We start from the raw sequence: 17,418 nt of genomic DNA on the forward strand, positions 1-17,418 counted from the left end.
CTTAGGGAAAGAGATCCATAAGAGACTCTCATGTTCCTAGTATAGCTATTCTCAAATTTTAAGATCTCAGAATGCTTTACACTTAAGAACTACAGAGAATTTCAAAGAGCTTTGGTTCGTGTAGGGTATATCTATTGATATTCACCATACTAAAAGACTGAAACTGAGAAATTCTAAAATACACATTTGTTGATTTATTTAAAATATTACAACTTTTTTACATGTTAAACTAAATAACATGGTTTTAGGAAAAATTAATGTTATTTTCCAAAACAAAAAAAAGTAACAAGAAGAATGACATCGTTTTATACTTTTGATGACTGACTTAATATCTTGCTTAATAAAACACAGGTGTATTGCCATATCTATTTCTATATTCAACCTCTGACTATACACTCTTGTAATTGAAACCTTTTAAAGAAAACCTTGCTTCACATTTTTATGTGGTTGAAAAAGAGAAGGGCATTTTAATATCCTTTCTATTAATTTTAGATATTTTTATTTAAATATATAATCTGAAACCATATCAATAAATATTTAATGCTTGGTTACATAAAAATCGAGATCTAGCTTGCAATTTGAAGGGATATTTAAACTACACATGATTTTGTAAAATCATGCTTTGGTCATTAGGAAAACATTGGTTTGCAGAATGATGCAGAATCAAGTGATGAATCATTTCAATATGCAATAAGAAAATAAACCACATTTGTTGCTTGTTTTTTCAGCCAACATGAAGCAATAGAGTCCAGATATGCTTTTCTACTCAAAACAACTAAAAATCCAAATAAAATATATAAAACAAGAAATGTAAAATATTAGGCATCAGTCAATGAAAAGCACTAGTCCCTAAGAGATGAGAAAGGAAACGAATATGGTTTTTAAATTATCCAGCTTAGTTCCTGGAAAGTAAGTTTCCAGGTCATGGCACAGGGAGAGGTAACTCGAGCAGAACCCAGTGGTCTCCTCCAGTTGAGAAGAGCTAAGAAACCAGAAAGGTCAAACTGGCTAGAGTTCTCAAAACAGAGCAACCAAAGTGGAGAAAGCTGCAAAAAGACAGAGCTCCAGAGATTTGCAGAGGTTCACCCTAATATCTTAAATTGAGTACTCATCAGTACGTGCATGTGAGGGAACCATTCACAGCTGGGCTAGGAATAGTTGTTTCTACTAGATGAAGTGTGAAGAACCATGTAATTTACAAGGACTCAGGTGAGTATTTCAGAAAGACTTTGCCTCAGTAGTGGAAAATAATATCCCCTAATCCAGCAGTCCCCAGTCTTTGTGGCACCAGGGACTGGTTTCACGGAAGACAATTTTTCCATGGAGCAGGGGTTGTGGAGGGAATGGTTTGGGGCCAAAACTGTTGCACCTCAGAGCATCAGGCATTAATTAGATTCCCATAAGGAGCACACAACCTAGATGCCTCGCATGCACAGTTCACAATGGGGTTCCTGCTCCTATGAGCATCTAATGCCACCAGTAATCTCACAGGAGGTGGAGCTCAGGTGGTAATGCTCACTCACCCACTGCTCACCACCTACTGGGCAGCCAGGTTCCTAACAGACCACTGATTGGTACATGTCCTCAGCCTGGGGACCTCTGCCCTAGCCTAAACACTGCTTTAGTCTCAACTAGAAAGATTAAAAGCAAGACCTAAAAAGCTCAACCTGTTCCAGGTACCCAATGTGTAGAATAAAGCTCAAGAATATTTAAGTAATTTCAAAATTATTCAACACAACGTAAAATTCACAGTTTCACTCACATCTAATAAAAAAAATGATTAAGCATGCACAAAAGTGGAAAAAGATAAAAGCTGTCCTGAGAGAAAGATGAATCCATTGTAACTGATCTAGTAATAATATGATGATAAAATTAGTAGATAACAAAATTACGATAGTTATTTAGTGATAGATAATAGTTATATATTCGGGGGATACTTGTGATATTTTGATACGTGCATACAACATTGTAATGATCAAATAAAAGTAATTTAGGTATCTATCATCTCAAACATTAATTTTTTGTTTTATTGGAAACATTCCAGTTCTTTTCTTCCAACTATTTTGAACTATACGACATATTATTGTTAACTGTAGTCACCCTGCTGTGTTATTGAGCACTAGATCTTATTTCTTCTATTTATATTTCGTATTCATTAGCCAGCTTCTCTTGGCTATACTTCCCAGACTCTGCTAACTACTGATCTATTCCCTACCTCCATGAGATCTATGTTTTTAGCTCCCATATAGGAGCTGAAAACATGCAGTATTTGGGTTTCTTTGTCTGGCTTATTTCATTTAATATAATGACCTTCAGTTCTATCCATGTTGCTGCAAATCACAGGATTTCATTCTTTTTATGGTGGAATAATATTGTATTATGCATAAGTACCACATTTCTTAATCCATTTATTAATTGATGGACACTTAAGTTGATTTCATATCTTAGCTATTGAGAATAGTGCCAGAATAAACATGGGGGTGCAGATAACTCTTTGATATACTGATTTTTCTTCTTTTGGATATACACCCAGCAATGGAATTGCTGGATCATATGATAGTTCTATTCTTTGTAAAGTAATAGCCTAAATATTTCCATTGATAAAAGTGTAAACTTACTGATACAAGAAAATAAATGAACCTTAAGCACACACACACGCACACACACACGTGACCACATGAATATACATTACAAATAAATTTATAGGAGTCAAGGTAAAAAGAAAATATGTAAATCAGAAAGATATAAAAAACACACTACATACTAACATACAAAGATTATAATGGCAGCATACTTCTTCTTTGAAACCATAAAAGCCCAGAGGCAACAACACAACATCTTGAAAGTATTGGAAAGACTAAAAGGCCAATCCATAATACTTATCCCTAAAAAAGTATCCTTCAGGAATAAAGTAGAAGTAAGGTCCTTTTCAGAGGTGCAAAAGCTGAGATAATGTATTAACTGTAGACCTTCCTGACAAGAAATATTAACAGAAGTCCTCCAAGCAGAGGAAAAATGATACCAGGTGAAAATCTGATTCAATACAAGGGAATAAAGAATCCTAGAAATTGTAATTACATTTGTACAGATAAAATATTCTTTATTATTTAGGTCTCTTTAAATGATAAATGACTATTTAAATAAAAATTCATGTATATAGTGAAGTACACTATAAATACAATGTACATAGAAGTACCTTGTATGATAAAAATAGGATAAAGGCCAGGAGAGAGAAATGAAAATGTACTATTTTAAGGTTCTTATACTACATCTGAAGCGCTATTATATTATTTTAAGGTACACACAGATGAGTTAAGGATGAAAAGTACAAATCCTGGAGCAATCACTAAAAGAAACCAGCAAAGAATTATAGTTGATAATACAACAAAAGAGACAGCATTGACTCAAAGAACGTACTAAATCCAAAAAAGAAAAGAAAAGAAAAGAAAAGAAACAGAAAAGAAAGGGATGAAAGAAAGGAGAGAAGTAACAGATGTCATAAAAAGAAAATAAAAAGCAAGCTGGTACTTAAACCAAACATATGTATCACCACATTAGGTGTAAATGATTTAAATGTACCGATTATATGGTGTAGACTGCCAACCAGATACCAAGAAAAAAAAAAAGACTCCATTATATGTTTCCTACAAGAAACACACATTAAATCTAAACTTAAGTTGGTTAAAAGTAAAAAGATACAGAAGAAGGAATGAATAGATACAGCACAGGAGATTTTTAGGACAGTGAAACTATGTTGCACAGTAGCGTAAGGGTGGATATAAGACATTATCATTTGTCAAAATCTACAGAACTGCACAACAAAAACAGTAAACTCTAATGCAAATGGTGGACTTTAGTTAATAATCAGGTATTGATATTGATTCACCAATTGTAATAAATAATGCAAGATAATTATGATAAAAGAAACTGAAAGAGAGGAGGAAGTGGACGAAAGTTCTCTGAATTTCTACTTCATTTTAAACCTAAAATTATACTAGAATAAACTTGTCAATTTTCTTTAAAAAATTAAAGTAATAGAAAAAAAAAGTGTACTAATTGTAATAAAAAGGAAGTTGTATTGTCTATATTAATATCAGATAAATATATCTTATGATAAAAAGGTTATTTCTTAATAAATGGGTAAATAAATGAATTCATTTCAGGGGTGTATAATTCCAAACATATATACACTTAACAGTTTTAAAACACATGAAGCAAAAAGTGATAGCAATGTAAGGAGAAGTAGATACAGACACAATTGTAGTCAGAGATTTCTGTCCTATTTCTTAATAATTTAGAGTAGTTGACAGAAAATCACTAAGAACATGGAAGACATGAACAGTATTGAACAACAAGAGCAGCATGCAAGTTATTTTCAAGAGCACATGTATATTTACCAAGATAGACAATATGCTGAGACATACAACAAGTCTCAACAAACTTAAAAAATTCAATTTAGAGGAAATATGTTCTCTGACTACATGGAAATTCAATTATAAATAAATATGAGAAAGATATCTTGACAATTCCTAAATACTTGGAAATTAATTAACATATATCTAAATAACACATGAGCTGAAAGAGATATAAAAGTAGGCAGTATTTGGAATGGAACAAAAATAGAAACTCTGAATATATAAATTATAGAATGCTTCTAAAATTGCACTTGGAGGAAAAGTTATGGATATTAGAAAAGAAAGGCCTCAGAATAATGTTCACACTTCTACCTTAAGAAAACAAGAAAATGGAAGCACAGACTAAACCCAATGTTAAGTATAAACTAAACGCTGGCTCTTTTAGAAGACCAATTAAATTGATAAATATTATTCAGACTGAGCAGAGAAAAAGGGAGAATTACACAAATTACTCATATGATAATGGGAGTGGTGATATTTAGTTTACATATATATTAAAGAGACAAGAGAAAAAATATGAGAAAAACCTTTATGTCAACAAGTTTCACAACTTAGGTGAAATGAATTCTTTGCAAGTCACAAAATATCAAAGCCCACCTTGGTATGAGATAACTTAAAGAGTCTTATACGTGTTATAGAATTTTTATTTTTAGTTTAAAATCTTTCCTCTCTTTTTCATTAAAAGTAGATTCATATGACTTCAACAGGAATTTCTTTAAAAACTATATGTAGAAAATGCTATCAATTTTTTATAAACTCAATCAGGAAATTAAGGGGAAAGAAATATTTTATAACTCAATCTATGAGACCAGTGTTATTCTGGTAACTGAATTTGGAAAAAAATGTTATAAGAAAAGATAACTACAAAGCAATATCCTTTTTGGCTATAGATACTAAAATTAGAAAAAAATACTTAGCAAATTTAATCCAATAATATATATAAACAGTATCATGACCAAGGTGGGTTTATCTCAAAGATGCAAGATTGGTATAATATATTAAAATCAATAGATACAATTCACCATATTAACAGATTGACAAAGAACAACCATTTGATCATCTTAAGAGATGCAGAAAAAGCATGTGACCAAATCTAATGTCCATTTCTGATGGGAACTTTCAGCTAACTGTGAATAATGCAACAAGAAAATGTCTTCCAAATAAAAAAGTTTCTCTAAAAATCTTGCAGCTTACATCATGTTTAATGGTGAAAGGCTGAATGTTTTTGCTCTGAGCCTGTGAATAAATAAACAAATTGTAGTATGTACATACAATAAAATGTACAATAAAATATTATCTAGCTATAAACAGAAATGAGCTATTGTACAAAAAGGCACGGATTAATCCTAAATGCATATTGCTAAGTGAAAACAAAAATCCAGTTTGAAAAACTACGTACTGTATAAGTCCAATTATATTATATTTTGGCACAACTATAGTCATGATAAGCAGATCACTGATTGCCAGTTGTTTGCAGTCACAGGATGGTTGAATAGGTAAAGCACACGGAATTTACTGAAGAAATTAAAACTATTCTATGTATTTTGGGAATACAAACATTAAGCATTTGTCAAAAATCATAGAGCTTTACAGCACAAAGAGTAGTCTTAATGTGTGAAAATCTAAGAAATCAATGGCGAGGTAGGTGGGTCCCAGAAGAGAATGCTGACTGTGACAAAAAAGCTAAATATATTACAAACACATGATTAAAAAAAGAAAAACTCACTAAAGTGTGTAGAGAAATAAGGTGCTACAAACTTTGGAAATGTGTGGAGTCTGTAAGATTGCAGGCAAAAGGAACTGCGTATAAGCACTGTCTTCTAATTCATAAATTTGCTTCCTAAGGGGTATAGGCTAATTTTTTTTTTTTTTTTTTTTTTTTTAAGAAGGAGTTTCACTCTTGTTGCCCAGGCTGGAGTGCAGTGGCACGATCTCAACTCACTGCCACCTCCACCTCCCAGGTTCAAGTGATTGTCCTGTCTCAGCCTCCTGAGTAGCTGGGATTACACGCATGCGCCATCACACCTGGCTAATTTTGTATTTTTAGTAGAGATAGGCTTTCACCATGTTGGTCAGGCTGGTCTCGAACTCTAACCTCAGGTAATCTGCCTTGCCTCAGCCTTTCAAAATGCTGGGATTACAGGTATGAGCCACCACACCCGGCCAGGCTAATGATTCTTAAACCACTATTTATCTATACTGGAGTATAGTATAAACTATTTATCTATACTGGAGTTAAACTATTAAGTGAATTGATGTTAGATTGTGGAAGACAGTTTTTTTTTTTTTTTTTTTTTTTTTTTTTTTTTTTTTTTTTTTTTTTTTTTTTTTTTTTTACCATTGAAATGGGAGGTTACAGCCAAGGGGAGGGTAAAATGACCTGTGTGATAGTTGATTGACATTGAAGACATCAATATGAACTCATGTTTAGCTTAACATAGATATAGGTAGTTACATATAGAAATAGAAATATGTGTATGTACATGGGTTAGTATATACACATAAATCTTCTTGCTCTGTTAGCTGAGAGGGTCCAGGAGCAATGCCACCCCAGTAATAATGAGCACATCTAACACACAAATCTTGGTTTCTCATACCGTTTTCCAATTAAAGAGAACAAGGGCTCCTTATAGAAATGGCTGATAATATTACTGAGTGGAAATGTACAAGATGAGTCTGGGGCATCTTGTACTTCTATAAAGTGAGAAAGTGCTTTTAAAAACCACCACAATGATGAGGGCATGTCAAAGTGATATAGGAGCCAACTAAAAGAACTCCCAATGACCACAGTTAGAACAATTCAGTATTGGATTACAAAACAAAGTATAAAATACATAGCTATGAGACCATACTGATATAAATTATCGAATAAATAAATAAATGAGAGAAAACAGATAATTCAAATGATTTATGTAGATAAACTGTCTTTAAGGACATGGAGTATAACTCCGCCCTTTTTAAGTGTGGGCTGTGCGTTTGACTTTCTTCCCAAGCATATAGTATGGAAAGGAAGGGAAACAATAAAACTTTGTAGTAGATAAACCTAACGAACACCAAGGTTAATGTCAAACATTGGCATGACCAAAGGGAAGTAATTTATCTTCTCTGTGATTCAGTTTCATCATAAAGTGGAGATTTCAAAATCAAGCAGTCTGATTCCAGAGATTTTGCACACTTAACCATTTTGTTGGACTCCTACCTAGAAAGTCTCAAAAGTGCATGAGATTGACTACCAAATTGGCAATAATATCACAGATTTATTTGTTCTGCTAAATTGTAAAATTGCCAACTTTTACTCAAGATAAAAAACAAAATAAACAATGTCTGCGTCTTCTCAAGGAAAAGTCTACTAGTACCATGGCCAAATTACGTAAATTCCTCTATCCCTACCTATCAAATTCTCCCTGACCCCTCTATCCCTCCAGGAATTTTAGTTAATGTACCAAAAGACAGGAATATGGGACCATTCTCAAGGGCAATATGATTAATTTTGCTAAGTGAAGTGTCTTTCTAGCTGACGGTTATTTTTTAATGAGCAGCTACACATGCTGTACTCTTGCTCTGTTGAATCTTAATGGCACTGACAAGAATATAGAATGTAACAGGAGATTTGAATAACATTTATTCAATCTAGAAGGCTCCCCAAAAGTATTTTTACCCATGTTTCATTTCTCTGACCTTAGCCAAAGCAGATTATTCTACCCTTTCCACTCTGAATACGTTTTTTCTTTGAGAAAAGAAATTTAGCTTTCTCTGTGTTGCTTGTCAGTATTTGATGCTCTGCCTCTGTTAGTAGATTTCTCCATTCTTTGATCTTCCTCTGCCTCTTACTGTATCAACAAATAAAAAATTCCTTTTGGCCATTCTTAGAAATTTTTTGATCAATAAGTTCATTTTATTTTTTATGCAACTACATATATTTTTATTATACTTTAAGTTCTAGGGTACATGTGCACAACATGCAGTTTTGTTACATATATATACATGTGCCATGTTTGTATGCTGCACCCATTAACTCATCATTTACATTAGGTATATCTCCTAATGCTATACTACTACAAAACTTGCATTTATACCATACCTTTTAATGTTATTTATTTCATCACCTATATATATTTTTTAGGAAAAACCTGAAATCCTTGGAAAAATCACTTGAAAACTTGTCCTCTTGGTATGAACTGACATTGTTTCATGTTCTTAGAACGATCTTTCCCCAGACTTTGCCTAACTTACTCCTACTCATTCCTTAATCCCCCAAATGGACTTTACCTCCTAAGGGCATCTTCTTTCAAGTCCAGATTAGAGGCTCCACATACATGTACCATGTGATCATCAAATTTGCCCTATATATCACTTGTGACACTAGGTTTTTATCACCTCTGTTCTTCTCTACATTCCATATTAGATTGTAAACTCTATAAGGAGAGGCACTCTGTCAACAGCACCAATCATAGTATCTGTCATAAGCAATCATTTACATTTTTATTGAATGAATGAAGGAAACATGGGGCTTTATTCATGTACCCCAGATCCTCCTTGATACCACTTGCAGTGTATTATTAATCTCATAGTCAGATTGCTGTTATGAGAGCTTTCTAACGCAATATATCTTCCCTTCAGAACTTCCAACTAAAAAATTATATCTCTCTTTTGTATGAATTTAGAAAGCCCTGCTATCCAAAAAATACTAAGGGAGAGATATGCCTTTGTACCGTTTGCCATCTATCACAATTTCTAAAATTAAATTGTTATTTTTGTTCAATGTTCTTGTCAGTTTCAAGAACTGATGGTCAGAATAAGGATAGGATAGCACTGAAGATCCCTGATAAATTTCCCTGCTTCCTGGAAATGATAGTGTCAGCAAAGAAGTTGAGAGCTTATTGTATAAATGAATGTCGAGCTTGTTTTTAAATAGTTGAGTCCCCCTTTCACCCTTTATCAGTCATTTGCATATATATTATATATTAAAAGTCAGCATGAATATACTGTGTAAGCAGTAGATGGGGAATAGCATGAATGTACCATCAATATAAGCTCAACTACATATAAAATACAGTACTTTCAGGAATCATTTATTCATATAACATGTTCTGAATACCTACTATGTACTAACACTGTTCTTGGTGATTCAGTGATGAAAAGATAGAAAAAGAAAGGTTCACCTCTCACAGATTTTACATCTTTGGAAAAAATAGAAAATAAAAACTCAAAATATAATGAAGACATTTTAAAACTCAGGAGTATAAGAAAGATATAGAGCCAAATTGGCTCTATATCTTTATATAGAGCCACTTATATATGTAAGTGTGGTACATATTTTAGAAAGAAATTAAGGCAAGCCTCTTTAAGAAGTTAAATTTAAGTAGATTCTTAACTATTATGACAGAGCCAATCATGTAAATACCCTTGTATCCTATAGAGCACCCTCTGCATAAGTCATTTTATGCTCTGTAGCCATAACCTTCTTCTAAACTACAATTCAGTGTGATCATAGTACTTCTTTGTTTAAAACTTGTACATGACTATCTTGGGTAAAATTCAAATTTATTTATATTTATTAATGACTCTCCTCTATTTGCGTCTTTCCCAAATCTCTAGCTCATCGCTTCTTCACTGTCTATTCCTTCTCTAATATTTAATATTTTAGTAAAAAGTTATTTTGGAGCCTTGAAGACACCATATTCTCCCACATTTCTTATATTTTCTCTGCCTAGAGCACTTACCCTCTTCTCAATGTATTTACCCATTTTTTAACGTTCATGAGCACTTTTTTATTTTCAGAATTAGCAAAATGTTTAATAATACCATTTCATTCATTAATGCATGGAGTAACATCAGTAAGGCATGCAGTTCCTTATAATTCACAGCTTTTTAAATACATAAACATTAAAAATTTCATCTTTTTTGCATATTAGATGATTCCACTTAAAATATTTTTGGTTTTGATGTGAGATCTTACAGGCATGAACTTGATTATTTTATTTTATTTTAATTTAATTTAATTTTAAGTTTCATAATACATGTGCAGGACATGCAGCTTTGTCATATAGATAAACGTGGAGTACTCTTTTTTTAAGAATTTGATTGCTATTAATAAAACTTCTGTGAACCTTCTTGTACATGTGTTTTTGTAGGCAGAAAATCTCATTTATATTGAATAAAATTCCTAGTCTCTGGCATAGTCTTTTGCGAAGACTTTTAGCTTCAGCTTCAATTAAAAAATATATATATGTTTTATTTATAATATGTCTCAACTCAATTTTGGCAAGTTAAATTTTTATAGAGATGTATAGGTTTAGTCAGTATTAAGCTTTGCAAAGACCTTGACTTTCTTATCCAGAGTATTATAAGGGGAAAATAAAATATCTTTCTACTTTTGTTTGAGGGTGCATAATGTCCTGTTAGCATCTGTTTCACTACAGTCTTTTATCTAGATTCTATTTTAAATTAGATACCAAGTTTATAGTTATTTAAATAAAATAACCAAATGAATCAACCAATCTATAATAAAAAAATTATCATGTGTTTTTCCTGGTGCTTACAACTTAAAAGAAGTAATTACAGATATTTAAAACTATAAATCTCTTTATAAGATAAAAGTTTTGATTTCTAAAAAATATTTTTATTCTTACCTCAGCCAGTTCTCAGTTTCTTCCTAGACCAGAATTGTTTCCTATATCTGCAATTAAATAGGATCCTGACCATCAGTATCCTAAAATTTCTTCTGATGGAAAGATTTGGCTGAGTTTTTTCAAAGCAGACATAAATTGTGCTGAACAAAATATCCACAAAGTAGATATTAATGTTAGAATTTTTACAGCTATCCAAGTTGCTCAATCTAGTTCCCGCCAAATAGCACATCCAACCCACCTTTAGGAATTATCTAGTAGAAGGACAAACTACCTTACTTGTATATGGAAAGACAGGTGTATGAAAAATAAAAAGGAAACTATTGCATCATATATTCTTCTTTCTGTATCTACCTTTTAGCACAGTGTTTGTCACAAGTACTCAGTAATGCTTGAAACAAAAATAAATTTAAACAGTTGGCAAAAGGCATAGAAGAAAGAGCAATCTCTCTTATTTCAACTTCTCAGTAAGTTTGGAACAAGAAATAGATCTAGCAGAATAATTTAGTTACATATGCCCAAATGACCATATTTAAAAAAGTATGGATGTTTAGTAATATAACTTCCTGGATAATAACATGGTGTGAGAGTTTTAAAGTGCTCAGTAACTAGTCTATAGTACAATCAGTTAGAAATGACATCTCAATGTAGCCAATTTCCATTTAAACAAAATTCCACTATGTATTTTTTTAAAAAGAACAACAAAAATCTTTACTTGGGAATAGGCAGAGGATAACCATTTTCTTCTTCAAGGATGTGAAAACTTTTAAAAATTTTCTATTTAAATACAGAGATAAAAACTGTTTGGTTAAGGAGAAGGTCCATCTGTCAGATGAACAAGGTGACTTCCTGCCATTAAAAGGCTAAGGCTAAAGCTGTTGTATACCAGATAATTTTGTACAAGCCATGAATGATACAAGGCTTTCATTTTACCCTATGTCATCAAAACAAGGATTTAATTGGCTACAATGTAGTTCAATTGATTCCAATAAAAAGTATCATTGATTATAATCTCTATGGAACTGGAAGGGCAACCATTTTTTACTTTATTGGCAGGCAAAATTGCGTTTTCTTCGTTTCAGGTCACTTACCACCCAAATGAGCAATTGTTAATAGAACCAGATCATTAGCTTTTGCTGTACTGATTTCCATGTCACCGCCTGAGTGCACATTTCAATGGATAGAGGATATTCCAGGATGGCCTCTTGTACATGAGCAAGAAGTCTGGTGAGTTTTGATAAATGACCCCATTTAGAGCATGAAGAATTACCTAACTGAAAATGCTGACCACTGAATTGGGAAGGCTAATGACTGAGAATAAAAAATCTGGTTCATATCTATCAAATAAATAGAAGAAAAACTAAATTATTCAAGATAAGGCAAATAATAATGTTAATGATAAAATAGTAATAATAATCACACAATAAAGAGTTACCAATTGAGAACCTACTCTGTTACAAGCCATACGTTAAATTATTTGCAAATGTGAGTTTGATTAACCCTCACAATAACATAATAAATAAAATGTTGTAATTTCGAATTTAATGGTGAAGAAACTGAGGCTTCGAGGCAATAATACAGTTAAAAATATTACATGTGGAGAGCACAAAGTCCAGAACCCTTCTGACTGCTCAAGAGGCCAAATTGCTGTTGACTAGTAATGCATAAAAATGTTTTCTTCTCTGTTATTATGTATGCGTGTATTTTGTTTGTTTGCTATTATTGTTCATGGAAGTAATTCTATTCATTGCCAGTATCTCTTGCTTAGATTGTAAGGCAATTTAAAAATTCATTAGATTATGGTAGAGAATCAATTTAGTTTTAAAGAGAATGGCTGAATAAATGAACAAATGTATGACCTATGGTTTTCAGCAAGAATATAAACATTGGTTGACATTACCAAGATCTGAAATAAATCAGGTAGAATCTCATCCCCACAAATATTACATCTTTGGATTTTTTTTCTCTCTTATTACTTCCTGGGTATCCATATATTGTGTTGATACCTTAAATATACTTCAACTTTTCAGGAAAACTTGAGAGTTTAAAGTGTACCTCAAACCCATGTTGTTCAGGGGTCAACTGTACTTTGTTATTAGCTTTTGAAACTCAAAGCCTTAGCGTAAATTGCTGCAAATATACCTTCAAGTACATCAATTTACTTCTAGATCGTCTTGTAGAGGTATAACCATCATGGTGGAGGGATAAATGCTTCTGTATGGAAAGGAAAATGGAAAGAATGGAACAAATAATACAGAAAAATCACTCAGTCTTATTATACAAGCAGCTTTTTAAAAAAACTCATAATATACCTGGCCATAGATAGTGCTCCAGCAAAGGTATAGTCTCTTCCAAGTAAAGAACATAAAATTAAAACACACATACACATATATACTACAAAACAGAATATATATGTATTATATACTTAATTAAGAATTAAGAACATATGCTTAATTTGACAAAATATTTAACACTGTGTTCCTTCAAAGCATAGATTTATATGTTTATTTTATTTTATTAACTTGCCTCAGGCAAATTTGTTATCTCTTGACACCGCCTCTCTCTCTCTCTCTCAGCCTCACTATCTTATGTCCTAGCAAATATTCTATAAAAGGAGCTTTTCTGCCCAAGGCCTTGTGTTCATTTTTTGATAACAATCTCTCTGCTTCCGTCTTCATTCATAGCCAAGTAGACATCACACTGCAGTGCAGGAACAGGCAGGAGGGGGCCCCATGGGCCTTCAAAGTGGGTGGCTGAGTGTGAGTAGATCAAAGATGTCATCTCAAATGAATGAATGTAGCGTAGGAGGTATAATAACCAGAGAAAAGGTATACTGAATACCACCAGAGGCAGGAAAATGAAAAGATCCTTTAGGCGGCCACAGAAAACAATTTGTGCACAAATAGTGTGTGTAATAAGGATATCTGCTAGGAGGTATGTTTTGTTGTCCCCCCACAGTAGTAAACCAGATGTCCCTGAGGTACACAAGCCTTTGTTCCTATTTTTCAGGAATATGTTGGATGTGGTAGCTGTGGAGTAGTGTCCATTCATTGCTTTAGTAAGTGTTTACTGAATACTGAATGTGGATTCAGTAAAATATGTAAAATGTGGTCTTTGACTTCAAGGAAACCCTCAGGGTAATTGAAAATCGAAGGCATGCACACACCAAAATAAAACATTCAGGTAAGACCATGTGTTATGAAGTTTTCAATTGTTGGCTTTGGAAATGGACCTCAGAAGTCCTCCAGTCCAGTGGTTTTCCTCCTATATTCTCAAGATCTGGAGCTCCATAGAAGTAGTTCAAGGATTAAACAGTGCTCAAAAGGGAAAGGTCAAGCTCATCGAAATGCATTCATCCTTCTATGTAACAGAGAAGTTGAGTTATTAGTTTCCCAAGGACATTTGCTAGTAATCAGCAGATTTGAGATCAGAAATAAGTTCCAATATGTGGTAAACGTAATACGTGCTGCTTGGTTTTAGAGGGGAGAGGTATTTGATTAATACATACACAGCCTCAAAGCATTTTCTTTCTTTTCTTTTCTTTTCTTTTTTCTTTTCTTTTTTTTTTTTTGAGACAGAATCTGGCTCTGTCGCCCAGGCTGGAGTGCAGTGGCGCGATCTCGGCTCACTGCAAGCTCTGCCTCCCGGGTTCACACCATTCTCCTGCCTCAGCCTCCCGAGTAGGTGGGGCTACAGGCATCCCCCACCGCGCCCGGCTAATTTTTTTTTCGTATTTTTAGTAGAGACGGGGTTTCACCGTGTTAGGCAGGATGATCTCCATCTCCTGACCTTATGATCCGCCCACCTCGGTCTCCCAAAGTGCTGGGATTACAGGCATGAGCCACTGCGCCCAGCCGCCTCAAAGCATTTTCTAATCACTCTTGGAGGCTAGGATCTAAATCTCAGTTATCTACAAGTAGTATACCATGTAAAAGATTGTATGCTGAAGATGTTTAATTTTAGAATAAACAATAAGGACTGAATTTGCCTTTCTATTTTTCTATCATGAAGAGCATAAAGTTATTCCACGGTATAATATTTCAGTATTAGCATAATATATAGCCTGAGTAATGTGTTATTAGGAAGTTAAACTTGTCATATAAAATTCATATGATTAACTTCAAAGCCGCAAACAAATGACTTTTGGATGGTGTATTTTTTTCATAGCTTATTTCCACTAGCAAGAATTATTAAAAATTAGCCTTTTTTCATTGTCATTCCATGTTCAAAATTACTCTTTATCAGGCTAATTGATTTGAAGTGGAAATACAAGCAGAATGACTAAATAGAGTTGTATGTCCTAAAATCATCTTTATATGAAATTTATTAACTTATTTAAAGAGATAGTTGAGAAAATAATTTAATATAGTGGTTTTGACTCACAATTAATAAAACGAGTTTCTTAATTCTAATTATTCTTAACTCTTTAGTTACCTTTCATAACTATATACATGAAGATATATAAGAATTTTAGATATATGATTATATGGGAATTATATAGTCATTCAAGTATATGGTAATATGTATAGGCTTGCAGTGGTATCACTCTTTCAATGCTTTATAAAGTTAAACTTACATGTTTAAAGTACTTAGCACAGTTTCAGAGATTTACTTAGTAAACACTGAAGAGATGATGGCAATTAACATAAGTACCACTCACCTAGAAGGCACTGTGCTAGGTGTTGTCTATAAATGAACTAAAATCTCTCAGAATAATGGAAGAAGATATGTATATTAAATGATTACTCAAGAACTATAAGCATAGGAAAAAGTGAGTACTCATAAACTTACTTCTATGTAATGGTGGTGGGAACCATAAGGAGAAATTTACTTTGAAATGAAAAGAATCAATATGTTTGCCCCAGAATAATGGTTCAATGAAACATTACAGTCGCCTGGAAGAAATACCATAGATAGAAAGATGACCCCTTATAATAGTAAAAAATGCAGGCTTTTTATCTATCCCTATGTTAAACTTTTGGAAAGAAGAAAAAAAGAGAGAGAAATGATGTAATAAGTACATACTTATTTTTGTAATTTCTAGTATTTTTCAAATGATTAAATGAAAATGTGATGTTGTAGACCAGGTACCATGAGAACAAGGTAAATAGGTAGGTTGCTGTGCTCTGGAAATCTCAATTTATACAGCTCTGGAGAGTGTTTTCTGATTGAGGTTTCCTGTGTGCTCTCTGATTCTCCCTAGAACTTGGATATAGGTAATTGAAGACTGTGGGAGGACTCTCAGAGTCCCGATGCTGAAAAACATGAAAACCTATTCTTAATATGACTCAGTTTTCTTATGCTAAGTCAGATAGAGACTCCTTTTTATTTTCTCATAGGTTGCCTTGGACTTTTTCAATTGTTAAGTATGTCCACATGGAATAATCTCTGAAACTAAGAATTATACACATCTGAATTGCTTTTCATAGCCACACACAACTGAGTTTAATGTACCATGAGCTTTTTAAGAGTAATAACTCTGTCTTGTTCCTAGGTTTACTTCTATTTAGCAGAATACTTGAGAAAGCAAGGTATTCATAAATATCTCTGGAATTAAATTAAGTTGTTTTATTTAACAATACTTTTTGAGTGTCTCCATGATGGGCACTGTGAAAGGCGCTAAAGGTAAAAACAGGAAAATAGTACAATTTCTGCTCTCAAGCAGCTTATAACCGAACATGAGAAATACATATATATTAATATATGTGAGGTAGAATGGAATAAATGCTTCAATAATGGTAAATTACAGGAAAGAGTAGAAAATATACATCTATTCATCTATATTAGAAAATATTTCCCAAAGACAAAATGAGGTATGGCTTAAAAAATGGATTAAATTTGGGTATAAAATGTAAAATGTGAAGAGTATGATATGTTTACCTTTTTCTATTGCTAGGTAACTGAAGTTTTTTTTTTTTTTTTTTTTTTTTTTTTTTTTTTTTTTTTTTTGAGACGGAGTGTCCCTCTGTCACCAAACTGGAGTGCAGTGGCATGATCTCGGCTCACTGGCTCACTGCAATCTCCACCTCCCAGGTTCAAGTAATTATCCTGCCTCAGCCTCCCGAGTAGCTGGGACTACAGGAGCATACTGCCACGCCTGGCTAATATATATATATATTTTTTTGTATTTTAGTAGAGATAGGGGTTCACCATGTTGCCCAGGCTGGTCTCGAACTCCTACGCTCAGGCCATCCGCCTGCCTCAGTCTCCCAAAGTGCTAGGATTGCAGGCGTGAGCCACCATGCCCAGGCCTGATTTGCATTTTTATAAGTCCAAAGACTACTTTATCTTCTGCTTTGTTAATTAAGTTAAAAATATAAGTGAAAATGTGAGACTTGGTAGATGAGAATTTACAAGTCGGATTAAGGAATGTC

This window comes from Macaca thibetana, chromosome 14, assembly GCF_024542745.1.
Source record: "Macaca thibetana thibetana isolate TM-01 chromosome 14, ASM2454274v1, whole genome shotgun sequence".
Taxonomy (NCBI): domain Eukaryota; kingdom Metazoa; phylum Chordata; class Mammalia; order Primates; family Cercopithecidae; genus Macaca; species Macaca thibetana.